The sequence below is a fragment of the Ranitomeya imitator genome, unplaced genomic scaffold (genome assembly GCF_032444005.1).
Source record: "Ranitomeya imitator isolate aRanImi1 unplaced genomic scaffold, aRanImi1.pri SCAFFOLD_172, whole genome shotgun sequence".
Classification (NCBI taxonomy): Eukaryota; Metazoa; Chordata; class Amphibia; order Anura; family Dendrobatidae; genus Ranitomeya; species Ranitomeya imitator.
The window spans coordinates 1,169,298-1,187,341 of NW_027193951.1; the positions used below are offsets into that span (position 1 = coordinate 1,169,298).

General features: G+C 45.2%; 1 long non-coding RNA gene across 1 annotated transcript; it reads left to right on the plus strand.

The window, feature by feature from the left end:
* The first annotated feature begins 13,588 nt into the window (after window positions 1-13,588).
* LOC138654440 (uncharacterized) lies at window positions 13,589-16,713 on the plus strand. Its single transcript, XR_011316294.1, has 3 exons — window positions 13,589-13,616; window positions 14,003-14,061; window positions 16,621-16,713. It is a non-coding gene; the product is annotated as an uncharacterized lncRNA (long non-coding RNA).
* The last annotated feature ends 1,331 nt before the right edge of the window (window positions 16,714-18,044 follow it).

An 18,044-nucleotide genomic window follows, 5' to 3' on the forward strand; every position in this document is an offset into this window, starting at 1 on the left:
CGCCCTAACATTGCGCTTCTACCACCCGATGGCATCCTCTGCTTCACTCACCGGCTGGTGGTGCAGCTAGTAAAGGATTGCCTGACTAAACACCGACAAGATCAACTGACGTCAGAGTATCTGACAGATTTATGTCACAACATCAAGACTTTACTACAGCAGGTAAGTGGCGGACGCTCCGCACACAACTTCTCTGTACTCAGAGATAATAATGGTGGGACAGAAGCTTCTTCTTTCCTCCCATATAAAACACGACGAGTCCCCAAATCCTGTATGGAGTCAGTGTATCTGCAGAGAGGAGCAGATGACACATACAATGGCCGCCAATCATCTCAGATTGTTCTTTTTTGTTTCTTTTCTTCTTTATAGGCCAAAAAAAAGTCTCAATCTGGAGACTTGGCTTATATTACAGAACTGTCCGAAAAAATCCTGCGTGTACTAGAACTTCCGGACCGCTCGTCGGACCGCCAGGTAAGCAGCGTCGGACTGGAGCACCTTGGGCCCACCAGAGAAAATCATTCTTGGGGCCCACTATGTAGCTACAAAGAAATAAATACAAGACCACCAATTGTGGGGTAAAATACTAATATCAGGGTGTAATATAAGATAGTACACTTCTTAATTATATAGCACTGGTTGGAGTAGCCCCATCATAGAATATAAAGTAGGCCCCTCATAGAATAAAAAGTAGCCCCCTCATAGAATTTAATGTAGCCCCCTCATAGAATATAATGTAGCCCCCTCATAGAATAAAAAGTAGCCCCCTCATAGAATTTAATGTAGTCCCCTCATAGAATATAATGTAGCCCCCTCACAGAATTTAATATAGCCTCCTCATAGAATATAATGTAGCCCCCTCATAGAATAAAAAGTAGCCCCCTCATAGAATTTAATGTAGCCCCCTCATAGAATATAATATAGCCCCCTCATAGAATAAAAAGTAGCCCCCTCATAGAATATAATGCAGCCCCCGTCATAGAATATAAAGTAGCCCCCTCATAGAATATAATGTAGCCCCCTCATAGAATTTAATGTAGCCCCCTCATAGAATATAATGCAGCCCCCCCCCAAAGAATATAATGCAGCCCCCATAGAATATAATGTAGCCCCCCTCATAGAATTTAATGTAGCCCCCTCATAGAATATAATGCAGCCCCCCTTATAGAATATAATGCAGCCCCCCATAGAATATAATGTAGCCCCCCCATAGAATATAGTTTAGCACCTCAAAGAATATAATGTAGCTCCCTCATAGGGTATAATGAAGCCTCCCATAGAATATAATGTAGCCCCCTCAGAGTATAATGCAGCACCCCTCATAGGGTTTAATGCAGTCCACTCATGGGGTATAATGCAGTCCCCCTCCTAGGGTATAATGCAGCACCCCTCATAGGGTATAATGCAGCACCCCTTCATATGGTATAATGCAGCCACCCTCATAGAGTATAATGTAGCCCTACCTCATAGGGTATAATGCAGCCCCCTCATAGGGAATAATGCAGCCTCCCTATAGGGTATAATGCAGCCCACCTCATAGAGTATAATGTAGACCCACAGAGTATAATGCAGCCCACTCATGGGGTATAATGCAGCCCCCCTCATAGGGTATAATGCAGCCCTCCCTCATAGGGTATAATGCAACCCTCCCTCATAGAGTATAATGCACTCCCAAATTGAATATAATGTAGCCCCACAGTCCTACAGTATTATGGCCACCAGGACTCACTCACTGATATATATGTATATATATATATAAACAAACACAATCCTCACCTCTCCTCCTTGTTCCCCACTGATCCCGGCTCTGCTCCGGTATCAGCAGCTGCACTGCCATTTGCCCAACACACAGCGGGTACGCGATGAAGTGACGTCATCACACACCTTCAGTGTCGGAGGCAGAGGGGAATGATGGGAGATGGAGCGTCGTCTGATGCTCTCTCCTCCATTATTGCTTTCATCTGTGATGCCGATACAGTTGAATGTGGTGCACACTGGGGAGGAGTGCTGGCATTAGGCCCCCCTGACTTACAGGCCCCATAGTGGCCGCTTGGGCTGGGGCCCCTGGGTGAGCGGGGGCCCTGGTCTGCCAGCCATGATAGGGGGCAGTGTTAGACTCAGCCTGTGGCTAACACTGCCCGCTATTAAAGTGAAATTAATATTCACCACTCTCCACGCCCATGGGGGTGTGGTGTTGAGAGAAGATTCATTTCTTTTTAGCAGCGGGGACAGGCTTTAGCTGCAGCAGCCTGTCACCCACTGCTGCTTCGCTGGCATCAGGCAGGTCCCCCTGACTCACGGGCCCCATAGCAGCTGCATGGTCTGCCGCTTCTAGCAATACGCCACTGGCTAGGGCCCCTGGAGCAGCAGGAGCCCTAGGCAGCTGCCTGCCCTGTATGCCAGCAGGTGTCAATGCCTGGGCCCCCTGGAGAATCCTCCAGTTCTCTGGAGGGCCAGTTGGACCCTTCCGGTAAGGAGCCATCAATTGGTGCATCAGTAAATGTTGGTTTCATCCATCCTGATTGATGGATTTGGGGATTTAGTGAAACCTTCCACATATTAATTATCTCTATTATATCTATTAGGAAACACCAGAAGGCGACGACGAATATGGGGAGAATGTGACCCCGGAAATCCCTGACTCTAATAGGAGTCAGCTGGAGCCGAGCAGCGATCTGATTGCAGGTGAGCCGATCACATGACCGTCTACAAGGAATCTCCAGATATTACGCAGCTGGGAATAATGGTGGATTTACTCTCTACTCCATGTAATGGGGACCTGTCAGCACATGATACATATAGGAGTGGTGGGATGACGGCGGAGGACGTTCACCCCATTATATCCAGATATTACACAGCAGGGAATAATGGCGGATTTACTCTTTACTCCATGTAATGGGGACCTGTCAGCACATGATACATATAGGAGTGGTGGGATGACGGCGGAGGACGTTCCCCCCATTATATCCAGATATTACACAGCAGGGAATAATGGCGGATTTACTCTCTACTCCATGTAATGGGGACCTGTCAGCACATGATACATATAGGAGTGGTGGGATGATGGCAGAGGACGTTCCCCCCATTATATTCAGACATTACACAGCAGGGAATAATAGCGGATTTACTCTCTACTCCATGTAATGGGGACCTGTCAGCACATGATACATATAGGAGTGGTGGGATGACGGCGGAGGACGTTCCCCCCATTATATCCAGATATTACACAGCAGGGAATAATGGCGGATTTACTCTCTACTCCATGTAATGGGGACCTGTCAGCACATGATACATATAGGAGTGGTGGGATGACGGCGGAGGACGTTCCCCCCATTATATCCAGATATTACACAGCTGGGAATAATGGCGGATTTACTCTTTACTCCATGTAATGGGGACCTGTCAGCACATGATACATATAGGAGTGGTGGGATGACGGCGGAGGACGTTCCCCCCATTATATCCAGAAATTACACAGCTGGAAATAATGGCGGATTTACACTCTACTCCATGTAATGGGGACCTGTCAGCACATGATACATATAGGAGTGGTGGGATGACGGCGGAGGACGTTCCCCCCATTATATCCAGATATTACACAGCAGGGAATAATGGCGGATTTACTCTTTACTCCATGTAATGGGACCTGTCGGCACATGATACATATAGGAGTAGTGGGATGAAGGCAGAGGACGTTCCCCCCATTATATCCAGATATTACACAGCAGGGAATAATGGCGGATTTACTCTCTACTCCATGTAATGGGACCTGACGGCACATGATACATATAGGAGTGGAGGGATGACGGCGGAGGACGTTCCTCCCATTATATCCAGATATTACACAGCAGGGAATAATGGCGGATTTACTCTCTACTCCATGTAATGGGGACCTGTCGGCACATGATACATATAGGAGTAATGGGATGACGGCGTGGGACGTTCCCCCCATTATATCCAGATATTACACAGCAGGGAATAATGGTGGATTTACTCTCTACTCCATGGAATGGGACCTGTTAGCCCATGATACATATAGGAGTGGTGGGATGACGGCGGAGGACGTTCCCCCCATTATATCCAGATATTACACAGCAGGGAATAATAGCGGATTTACTCTCTACTCCATGTAATGGGGACCTGACGGCACATGATACATATAGGAGTGGAGGGATGACGGCGGAGGACGTTCCCCCCATTATATCCAGATATTACACAGCAGGGAATAATGGCGGATTTACTCTCTACTCCATGTAATGGGACCTGTCAGCACATGATATATATAGGAGTGGTGGGATGACGGCGGAGGACGTTCCCCCCATTATATCCAGATATTACACAGCAGGGAATAATGGTGGATTTACTCTCTACTCCATGTAATGGGACCTGTCAGCACATGATACAAATAGGCGTGGTGGGATGGCGGCGGAGGAGGTTCCCCCCATTATATCCAGATATTACACAGCAGGGAATAATGGTGGATTTACTCTCTACTCCATGTAATGGGACCTGTCAGCACATGATACAAATAGGCGTGGTGGGATGGCGGCGGAGGAGGTTCCCCCCATTATATCCAGATATTACACAGCAGGGAATAATGGCGGATTTACTCTCTACTCCATGTAATGGGACCTGTCAGCACATGATACATATAGGAGTGGAGGGATGACGGCGGAGGACGTTCCCCCCCATTATATCCAGATATTACACAGCAGGGAATAATGGCGGATTTACTCTCTACTCCATGGAATGGGGACCTGTCAGCACATGATACATATAGGAGTGGAGGGATGACGGCAGAGGACGGTCCCCCCATTATATCCAGATATTACACAGCAGGGAATAATGGCGGATTTACTCTCTACTCCATGTAATGGGGACCTGTCAGCACATGATACATATAGGAGTGGTGGGATGACGGCGGAGGACGTTCCCCCCATTATATCCAGATATTACACAGCAGGGAATAATGGCGGATTTACTCTCTACTCCATGTAATGGGGACCTGTCAGCACATGATACATATAGGAGTGGTGGGATGACGGCGGAGGACGTTCCCCCCATTATATCCAGATATTACACAGCTGGAAATAATGGCGGATTTACACTCTACTCCATGTAATGGGGACCTGTCAGCACATGATACATATAGGAGTGGTGGGATGACGGCGGAGGACGTTCCCCCCATTATATCCAGATATTACACAGCAGGGAATAATGGCGGATTTACTCTCTACTCCATGTAATGGGGACCTGACGGCACATGATACATATAGGAGTGGAGGGATGACGGCGGAGGACGTTCCTCCCATTATATCCAGATATTACACAGCAGGGAATAATGGCGGATTTACTCTCTACTCCATGTAATGGGGACCTGTCGGCACATGATACATATAGGAGTAATGGGATGACGGCGTGGGACGTTCCCCCCATTATATCCAGATATTACACAGCAGGGAATAATGGTGGATTTACTCTCTACTCCATGGAATGGGACCTGTTAGCCCATGATACATATAGGAGTGGTGGGATGACGGCGGAGGACGTTCCCCCCATTATATCCAGATATTACACAGCAGGGAATAATAGCGGATTTACTCTCTACTCCATGTAATGGGGACCTGACGGCACATGATACATATAGGAGTGGAGGGATGACGGCGGAGGACGTTCCCCCCATTATATCCAGATATTACACAGCAGGGAATAATGGCGGATTTACTCGCTACTCCATGTAATGGGACCTGTCAGCACATGATATATATAGGAGTGGTGGGATGACGGCGGAGGACGTTCCCCCCATTATATCCAGATATTACACAGCAGGGAATAATGGTGGATTTACTCTCTACTCCATGTAATGGGACCTGTCAGCACATGATACAAATAGGCGTGGTGGGATGGCGGCGGAGGAGGTTCCCCCCATTATATCCAGATATTACACAGCAGGGAATAATGGTGGATTTACTCTCTACTCCATGTAATGGGACCTGTCAGCACATGATACAAATAGGCGTGGTGGGATGGCGGCGGAGGAGGTTCCCCCCATTATATCCAGATATTACACAGCAGGGAATAATGGCGGATTTACTCTCTACTCCATGTAATGGGACCTGTCAGCACATGATACATATAGGAGTGGAGGGATGACGGCGGAGGACGTTCCCCCCCAATATATCCAGATATTACACAGCAGGGAATAATGGCGGATTTACTCTCTACTCCATGGAATGGGGACCTGTCAGCAAATGATACATATAGAAGTGGTGGGATGACGGCGGAGGACGTTCCCCCCATTATATCCAGATATTACACAGCTGGGAATAATGGTGAATTTACTCTCTACTCCATGTAATGGGACCTGTCAGCACATGATACATATAGGAGTGGTGGGATGACAGCGGAGGACGTTCCCCCCATTATATCCAGATATTACACAGCAGGGAATAATGGCGGATTTACTCTCTACTCCATGTAATGGGGACCTGTCAGCACATGATACATATAGGAGTGGAGGGATGACGGCAGAGGACGTTCCCCCCATTATATCCAGATATTACACAGCAGGGAATAATGGCGGATTTACTCTCTACTCCATATAATGGGGACCTGTCAGCACATGATACATATAGGAGTGGAGGGATGAAGGCGGAGGACGTTCCCCCCATTATATCTAGATATTACACAGCAGGGAATAATGGCGGATTTACTCTCTACTCCATGTAATGGGACCTGTCAGCACATGATACATATAGGAGTGGTGGGATGACGGCGGAGGACGTTCCCCCCATTATATCCAGATATTACACAGCATGGAATAATGGTGGATTTACTCTCTACTCCATGTAATGGGACCTGTCAGCACATGATACATATAGGAGTGGTGGGATGATGGCGGAGGACGTTCCCCCCATTATATCCAGATATTACACAGCTGGGAATAATGGTGGATTTACTCTCTACTCCATGTAATGGGGACCTGTCAGCACATGATACATATAGGAGTGGTGGGATGACGGCGGAGGACGTTCCCCCCATTATATCCAGACATTACACAGCAGGGAATAATGGTGGATTTACCATCTACTCCATGTAATGGGGACCTGTCAGCACATGATACATATAGGAGTGGTGGGATGACGGCGGAGGACGTTCCCCCCATTATATCCAGATATTACACAGCTGGGAATAATGGTGGATTTACTCTCTACTCCATGTAATGGGGACCTGTCAGCACATGATACATATAGGAGTGGTGGGATGACGGCGTAGGACGTTCCCCCCATTATATCCAGATATTACACAGCAGGGAATAATGGTGGATTTACCATCTACTCCATGTAATGGGGACCTGTCAGCACATGATACATATAGGAGTGGTGGGATGACGGCGGAGGACGTTCCCCCCATTATATCCAGATATTACACAGCAGAGAATAATGGTGGATTTACTCTCTACTCCATGTAATGGGGACCTGTCAGCACATGATACATATAGGAGTGGTGGGATGACGGCGGAGGACGTTCCCCCCATTATATCCAGATATTACACAGCAGGGAATAATGGTGGATTTACTCTCTACTCCATGTAATGGGGACCTATCAGCACATGATACATATAGGAGTGGTGGGATGATGGCGGAGGACGTTCCCCCCATTATATCCAGATATTACAAAGCAGGGAATAATGGTGGATTTACTCTCTACTCCATGTAATGGGGACCTGTCAGCACATGATACATACAGGAGTGGTGGGATGACGGCGGAGGACGTTCCCCCCATTATATCCAGATATTACAAAGCAGGGAATAATGGTGGATTTACTCTCTACTCCATGTAATGGGGACCTGTCAGCACATGATACATACAGGAGTGGTGGGATGACGGCGGAGGACGTTCCCCTTTAATAAAAAGTATTTCTTTGCTGAAATCCAATGTGCCAGTCAGGAGAAATGTAACATAGAAGCCATATGCAAATCAGGATGGAAGTGCACTGGGGGCGGGGACGAAGGAGTCCGAGTGCAGTGACACGCCCCCAGTGCACTTCCAGGATAATTTGCATATGGCTGCTATGCTTCAGCTCTCTTCCCATCACTCACATGTGCAGTGAGGGTGGGGGCTCCTCATTCATGTGGTGATTGGGGGTCCGCCACCACTTACATTACCTTTATCTGTGGGTGCGCTGTACGTTCTCATATGTAGAGTCCCCATATAACGAGTATTATTCCCATTTTCAGACGTCTTGTCATTTCTCCCTTATATTACGGTATTATGTATGTAGGACTGATATCGACTAATACATTTTATTTTCTCATCACGTTATCATTTTTTTAGTACCATCAGCGCTGGCGTATCCCGACAGTGGAATCTGTAAGATCCCGGAGATCCAAGAATCCGCCGATGTAAGTATCATAGAGATATGGGGGTGTCTGTGTATCACCAGATCAAGGGGTGTGAGTGACCTGTCCAGTATTATCCCCATATAACCATGGGACGGCTCTGTCCTAAGTGTAGAGGACACTGTGGTCTTAGAGAATGGCATTTATATTAAATGGAATCTGTCACCAGGTTTATGCTGTAGCATAATGTAGGGACAGAGACCCTGATTCCAGCGATATATCACTTAATTTACTGGGGTCAGCAGATGTGATAATATCCCTGTCTTCTCTGCTGCAGATCTAGCAGAGCTCTGAATGCTGAACCTTGTAGAACACCGCCCACACCACTGATTGGCAGCTTTTCTGTATACACTGTGCATAGGCAGAAATCTGCTATACCGTGGTGGTGGGTTTACAGAGTACTAGGACAACATGGCATGAGACACATAGTCCTAGTGATAATCTCCGGCTGATAAAACACTAATTTTATTAAAGCAACAGCAGAAAGTCTAGTAAGTAACACATCGCTGGAATCAGGGTCTCTTCCCCTATATCATAACTGCTCCCAGATTACATAGCACAGACCTGCTGACAGATTCTCTGCAAGTTCTACCCTGTGTGATCTCGCGTTTTATCCAGCACTTTACAATTATATCGATATATAGAGGATCCGCTTTATATTTCATCCGTGTCTGCAGAGCGTCGGCTCGTATCGTCCCCTACATCGGATCAGTTTAAATTAGCTGGGACATAATAAAGGAGGAAAAGTTATTACATCCTGAGATGTTTTCCAGCATCTACTGTATCTTACCAAAACAACAACGAAAAAAAAAGGGCGAGTGATAGTCCTGAAGACAATTGTAACAATTTTTATTGAAAATACATATAAAATAACAAGTATATAATAAAAAAATCTTACATGTAAGGACAAGATTGAATGAGAAGCCAAATGAGAACAGAAAAAACGACCCTCCATAATGCTGGTGAAGTGGATATGGGGAGTGAATCCTGGAGCTAGTGTGAGGAGATTAGTAGAAAGAAATGCCCCCATAAAGTGCTGGTGCAGATCTAAGGACAAGCACCATAAAGTGCTGGTGCTAGTGCAGATCTTAGGACATGCACCATAAAGTGCTGGTGCTAGCGCAGATCTTAGGACATGCACCATAAAGTGCTGATGCTAGTGCAGATCTTAGGACATGCACCATAAAGTGCTGGTGCTAGTGCAGATCTTAGGACATGCACCATAAAGTGCTGGTGCTAGTGCAAATCTTAGGACATGCACCATAAAGTGCTGGTGCTAGCGCAGATCTTAGGACATGCACCATAAAGTGCTGGTGCTAGTGCAGATCTTAGGACATGGTTTTCTTGGGAGGATGAATACAAATGATATAATTTTCGGGTTATGAAGGTGAAACCTTATCCCATACTAGTAGTGGAACACTAAACCACCCCAGCAAAATCAAGTCCACAGCTCCCGAGGAAGCCCATTCAAAACGCGCGTTGGGGCTGGCTGAGCGACCCATCCTAGTGGGATACTATGGGGAATATCCTGGACTGATGGGGTAGACGTCATTGTTTGATATGTACTTGATTTATACTCACACTAGCTCCAGGATTCACTCCACATATCCACTTCACTAGCATTATGGAGGGTCGTTATTTCTGTTCTCATTTGGCTTCTCATTCCATCTTGTCCTTACATGTAAGATTTTTTATTATATTTGTTATTTTATATGTATTTTCAATAGACATTGTTACAATTGTCTTCAGGACTATCACTCGCCCTTTTTTCGTTGTTGTTTTGGTTAGTATTTGTGGAGTGTCCTTGAAATATTGGGCGCATTATACTCACTGGGTCATGGCGCTGATTTCATTATCTATACTATTATGGTTTCTGCTTTAGTATTATTGTATTCAGCTTCTATATCTTAGTATTATTTCTTATTCTTTTCTAGGACTTGATTAAATCATTGATCCCGGCAGGAGAGCCGCGTATAAGCGACTATGAAACTATCAAACTGATCAGCAGCGGTGCTTTTGGGTGAGATTTCTATTAACATAATCCCCATTTCTCAGGGTTCCCTATGACAATGCTTCGGCCTCTGTGCTCTGCCATTCAGTGTTATCATAGGGAGAAGATCTGAGTCCACATCACTGTCCACATCTCAATGTCACTATTCAGCTCCATTATATACAGCAGAGCGAACTGATCTGTAACACATCTGTCTGTAAGGAAAGGGATGATATCATAGAATACATGACACCCACCGGTCCTAGACCTCCTCTGTTCTTATGCTTCCTCCTGATCTTTCGGGGCCCCATTATGAAGCTGGTAATAGTGATTGGCTGCACACGGTCACGTGAGGGGTGACGCGATACTGACGCCGATGACATCTCCACCCTCCACCATGACCATGTCAGTCCAATCACTGGCCTCAGCAGCAGAAGGGAGAACAACCAAAGACAGAGGATGGCGGACTGCAGTGATGGACCGGGGAAGGACCAAGACAAGTGGGTGTAATGTGTTTAATTACTTTTTAACGTCTTCTTGTCCCTCCATTATTTATTCTGCCTTGGGCTGTGGAGAAAGACTAAAAACCATCTTCTCACAACAATTGGAGCAATTTACATTTTGACTAATTATTATTGTTACTGACTTGTATCTACTGGTCGGTTATAGCGAATCTGCCCAAGATGAATGTCAGCAGATTCTCTCATCTATAATGTGACCTGGTGAGGGCAGACGGGGCGCGGTGCGACCTTCCATCATCTATGTAGTGTTATTTCATGGATTTCTAGATGTGGATTTCTAGTGATGGCCGGACTGCTGCCATTAATCATTAGTACAAATGATCACGTAATGACTTCAATATCCAGACTGTTAAGGGTTCATTATAAACCATGGATTCTCCTTCTCTCCAGGGCCGTCTGCTTAGTGCGCCATAAGGAATCACAAAACATCTTTGCTATGAAGAAAATGGCCAAGAGGAACCTGACTACTTCTAATAAAATGGAAAGGACATATATCGAGAGGGACATCCTAACATTCGCAGATTGTCCCTTTGTGGTCTCCATGCTCTGCTCCTTCCCTACTAGATATCACCTGTGTATGGTCATGGAGTATGTAGGAGGTAGGACACGAACATTGTGTAGTATTCAACTCATGTCTGCTGACATCTTATCACCTCTCATATCATTAAGACTTGTCCACGTGGATGTTACATTCCCACAGAGCATTTACTATAGGTTTTCTATTAAAGTCATTGATGTGTGTGATCTCCCCGTATGTCCGCACTGAGAACGTCAGTATCTCCAGGTGTAGACCAGATACGAGATCACTTTATGTCATGAGCTACTTGGACGACAATTTCATCATGACCTCAGACTAATATTATGTACATTATATCTTTATATATTATCCCCTGCCCCAATGTTTCCACTCACTTCTCTTCATACATCATGGTGCTCCGCTGTATAAACCCCTCACCGGTCATATTTCCTTTCTTCTGTAGGTGGAGACTGTGCGACCCTTCTAAGCACCAGGGGTCCTTTCTCTGTCCCGATGGCCCGCTTGTACTTTGCAGAAGCAGTCCTTGGTGTGGAATATCTGCATAGTCACGGTGTGGTGCACAGAGACCTGAGGCCACAGAAGTAAGTGAATACCTGTAGTATAACAAAGGGGGGGAGTTATCCTTTATTATCTCACGGTCTATGAAGCTAAAATCATCTTCTCTTTCACAGCCTCCTGATAACATCTACTGGACATATTAAAATTACCGACTTTGGATGTTCAAAACTTGGTGTCATGATACCAAACACCAACACCTACAAGCAATCAGCAGAGAACATCTCCAGAGAGTTCCAGGACCATGAGGTCAGCATTACCTACAGGAACTTAGCTTGTTCTGTACAAATCTCATAACTCTATTTTGTCTTCCCTACTTTCTTCATTTCTAGAGAGCTTTTCCACTGATATTTTATCTTCTGTAATTCTGATTTTATGTCAAGAGCTTGTCATAATAATAGTTTCATCGATTCTCATTGCTTTTTTCTGTTGGTTTCCAGGAGTGTGGCAGCCCTTATTACACAGCCCCTGAGGTCATCCTGAAGAACGCCTATGGAAGACCTGTTGACTGGTGGGATATGGGCATCATATTAAATGAATTTTTCATGGGAATTGCACCATTTGATGGGGCTTCCCTATCTGAGTTTTATGAAAATGTTGTCACTGGTAAGTAAAATAATCTGATCATTGCTTTTACTGGTTATCTTGGTTTAGTTACTTCCTTTGCTTTATCTTACAGTCCTGTAAATAGGTTTTATGTTCTTTAATTTTCTATATAACAGGAAATATCATTTGGGATCATCATTACAGTCCTCCACCCGATGCTAAGGACCTCATCACTCAGCTGCTGAAAACAAATCCTGTGGATAGACTTGGGACAGGTAACAGATACAATAATATCAATATTCCCTTGTTACACCGAGGACACATCACTAATGTCCATGAGGAACATTAATTCTCTATCAGCTTCTCCATTTATAGTTCTCTTTGCTAAAATTTTCATTCTATTTCCTACATGTTTGCGCAGTTGTGTAATTAGTTCAAATTAAGATACGTTGTTCAGATATGAAGTTGTCTCTGACAATGTCCGCATCACTTTTGTTTTCCTTTATCCAGGAGGAGCTTTTGAGATCAAGGGTCATCCATTTCTTAATGACTTAGACTTTGACACCCTTCTAAGTCAAAATCCGGTATACGTTCCTCACCTTGCATCAGATGTGGACACCAGCCTATTTATCAGTAAGTAGGAGACGTCATCTAAACTAAGTATCTGTTTGCCTCGTCTTCCTTATTTTGTGACAATTGGTTCCCATTAATAAATGGTGACTGTGTTATACTGACAACCTCTAATAACACTTCATTACCTATGTCTTGCAGACCATTCTAATATGGAAAAACATCTGGTCTCAGAGGGTGAGAAGGGCATAAGTGAGGACAATGAGAGCCTTGTCTTCAAAAATTTTACATCATCTTCTGAAAGGCTTTCTAAAGTAAGTATGTGTTAATACATCCAAAATATATATAAAAGACCTATGAAGGTAGACATACAATTATTTAATATCTTATTGCTTCCGCATGTAGCTCTGTACCACCGTTACCAGGATGAAGATTAATGAGAATCCCAAGTCTTCTCCAGATCATACCCAAGAATCCAGCACAAATATTTCAGAAATGTGAGTAGATTATGGGGTCATTATTGGGAGGTCTAGGCTGATTTATGTGCACAACACCAAATATAGGACATAATTACCATAGTATCAAATGCAGAATCCACCATCCCAAGGTTAGAGGAAACCGCTCGTGATAACAGCCCATATCTGCGTACCTGTGACCGGTCATGCATTTTTCATGCTGCCTACACTGTAGGAGAGATGTATTATTACATGCCAGACATTCTTAATTCCGCTCCAATCTATAGAAGGTAGCGTTGAGCAGAAGACCTTCCCCACTATGGCAGTCATATGTCTTATTAGGCCCATTAGTCCATGTTCTTCTAGTGAGACAACCCCTTTTATACTGTGTTTTCTTGCAATTTACATGTTTTTATTCTTCGAAACAGGCAGAAAGAATCTGATGACGACGCTATTATCATCTTGTCATCCTCGTCCCCACTATCAGGTATGTCCATGTCTACAGCACCAACAATGGGAATGTTGACTTCAAGGCTCAAATATATCCACATGGTTTTTCTGTAATAGGTCTCCTATGTTATCCATGTTTCATGGATCCCAATTATGTTGCCCATGGGCCCATACTGTACCTCTAGTTCCCTAATTTTGTAGTTTCTTTCATGGATTCTGTGAGATACGTTGTAGCGTCCAGTAACCTCCATCATCATAAGGTGACATAATCTCTTATAGTAGAATATCATCAGTGATGCACCACATGGTGGCACACAGGGCCCTTACTGCTCTAGATCAGTGACACATCTAATGCCCCTCAGATGGGATTATGTACATTATATAGGACTTATTCTGCCCTATTATGATATAACTAGATGGTAGCCCGATTCTAACGCATCGAGTATTGTAGAATATGTATGTAGTTTATTTATGAAGATTTTAGAATAATACATTGAATACACAGTCTTCGGCCGGCCGCGACCAATTAGCGAAGCGTGGTTCTATTCCCGCGCCAATTCGTGGCCGGACTCCGCTTGTCTGATTGTTCGCGGCCGGCCACATAGTATGTAGCACAGCCACGTAGTATATAACAGCCCACGTAGTAAATAGCACAGCCACGAAGTATATTGCACAGCCACATAGTATATTGCACAGCCACGTAGTATATTGCACAGCCACGCAGTATATAGCACAGCCACGTAGTATATCGCACAGCCCAAGGAGTATATAGCACAGCCCACGGAGTATATAGCACAGCCACGTAGTATATAACACAGCCCACGGAGTGTATAACAGCCCACATAGCATATAACACAGCCACATAGTTTATAATAGCCCATGTAGCATATAACATAGCCCACGTAGCGTATAACAGCCCACGTAGTGTATAACACAGGCCAAGTAGTGTATAACACAGGCCACGTAGTGTATAACACAGGCCACGTAGTGTATAACACAGCCCACGTAGTGTATAACACAGCCCCCGTAGTGTATAGCACAGCCATGTAGTGTTTTGCACAGCCACATAGTACATTGCACAGCCCACGTAGTATATTGCACAGCCCACGTAGTATATTGCACAGCCCAGTTAGTATATTGCACAGCCCACGTAGTATATAGCACAGCCCACGCAGTATATTGCACAGCCCATGCAGTATATTGCACAGCCCACGCAGTATATTGCACAGCCCACATAGTATATTGCACAGCCCACGTAGTATATTGCACAGCCCATGCAGTATATAGCACAGCCCACGCAGTATATTGCACAGCCCACGCAGCATATTGCACAGCCCATGCAGTATATTGCACAGCCCACATAGTATATTGCACAGCCCACATAGTATATTGCACAGCCCATGCAGTGTATTGCACAGCCCACGCAGTATATAGCACAGCCCACGCAGTATATTGCACAGCCCACGTACTATATTGCACAGCCCAGTTAGTATATTGCACAGCCCACGTAGTATATTTAACAGCCCAGTTAGTATATTGCACAGCCCATGTAGTATATAGCACAGCCCACGCAGTATATTGCACAGCCCATGCAGTGTATTGCACAGCCCACGTAGTATATAGCACAGCCCACGTAGTATATTGCACAGCCCAGTTAGTATATTGCACAGCCCACGTAGTATATTGCACAGCCCACACAGTATATTGCACAGCCCATATAGTATATTGCACAGCCCATATAGTGTATTGCACAGCCCACACAGTATATAGCACAGCCCACGTAGTATATTGCACAGCCCACGTAGTATATTGCACAGCCCACGTACTATATTGCACAGCCCACGTAGTATATAGCAATGTGGGCATCATATCCCTGTTAAAAAAAGAATTAAAGTAAAAAATAGTTATATACTCACCTTTCGTTGGCCCACGGATCCAGGCGAAGCGCTTACCGATGCTCCTCGCACACTCCGGTCTCAAGAGTGCATTGCGGTCTTGCAAGATGATGACGTAGCGGTCTCGCGAGATCGCAATGCAAGGAGCGGTCAACGGAGCGTCGCGAGGAGAGGGAAAGGCCTATTCTGGATCCGAGGGGCCGACGGACGGTGAGTATATAACTATTTTTTTTTTTTTATTATTATTTTTAACATTAGATCTTTTTACTATTGATGCTGCATAGGCATCATCAATAGTAAAAAGTTGGTCACACAGGGTTAATAGCTGCGTTAACGGAGTGCATTACACCGCGGCATAACGCGGTTCGTTAACGCTGCCATTAACCCTGTGTGAGCGCTGACTGGGGGGGGAGTATGGACTGCGGGCACTGACTGCGGGGAGTAAGGAACGGCCATTTTGCCGCCGGACTGTGCCCATCACTGATTGGTCGTGGCTGTTTTGCCGCAACCAATCAGCGACTTGGGATTTCCGTTACAGACAGACAGAAAGACGGAAGTGACCCTTAGACAATTATACAGTAGATACCAGATTATCAGGACTATAGGAGACAGGACTAGAACAATCCTACTATATACAGGAGACAAAGCAGATCCCATTAGGATACGTCATTACTGAGGTTTTTATTTTACTTTCTGATTAGAATTTCCAGCTCAGGAGGAAAGAAAATCTCCAATAAATCTGAGTAAAGACGAAGAAACATCAGAAAATGGAAAAAAGGGGAAAAAGAGACGAGGTAAGTGTGAGAATCAGCTCCATGTTGTGTGATGTCAGTGAGAATAATTCATGTGGAGCAGATGTCATCTGTCAGTGATGGGATTATCACATGTATGATGGCTGACAATGATCCCTGACCTCACATGTATGATGGCTGACAATGATCCCTGACCTCACATGTATGATGGCTGACAATGATCCCTGACCTCACATGTATGATGGCTGACAATGATCCCTGACCTCACATGTATGATGGCTGACAATGATCCCTGACCTCAAATGTATGATGGCTGACAATGATCCCTGACCTCAAATGTATGATGGCTGACAATGATCCCTGACCTCACATGTATGATGGCTGACAATGATCCCTGACCTCACATGTATGATGGCTGACAATGATCCCTGACCTCACATGTATGATGGCTGACAATGATCCCTGACCACACATGTATGATGGCTGACAATGATCCCTGACCTCACATGTATGATGGCTCACAATGATCCCTGACCTCACATGTATGATGGCTGACAATGATCCCTGACCTCACATGTATGATGGCTGACAATGATCCCTGACCTCACATGTATGATGGCTGACAATGATCCCTGACCTCACATGTATGATGGCTGACAATGATCCCTGACCACACATGTATGATGGCTGACAATGATCCCTGACCTCACATGTATGATGGCTGACAATGATCCCTGACCTCACATGTATGATGGCTGACAATGATCCCTGACCTCACATGTATGATGGCTGACAATGATCCCTGACCTCAAATGTATGATGGCTGACAATGATCCCTGACCTCAAATGTATGATGGCTGACAATGATCCCTGACCTCAAGTGTATGATGGCTGACAATGATCCCTGACCTCAAGTGTATGATGGCTGACAATGATCCCTGACCTCACGTGTATGATGGCTGACAATGATCCCTGACCTCAAGTGTATGATGGCTGACAATGATCCCTGACCTCACGTGTATGATGGCTGACAATGATCCCTGACCTCACGTGTATGATGGCTGACAATGATCCCTGACCTCACGTGTATGATGGCTGACAATGATCCCTGACCTCACGTGTATGATGGCTGACAATGATCCCTGACCTCACGTGTATGATGGCTGACAATGATCCCTGACCTCACGTGTATGATGGCTGACAATGATCCCTGACCTCACGTGTATGATGGCTGACAATGATCCCTGACCTCACGTGTATGATGGCTGGCAATGATCCCTGACCTCACGTGTATGATGGCTGACAATGATCCCTGACCTCACGTGTATGATGGCTGACAATGATCCCTGACCTCACATGTATGATGGCTGACA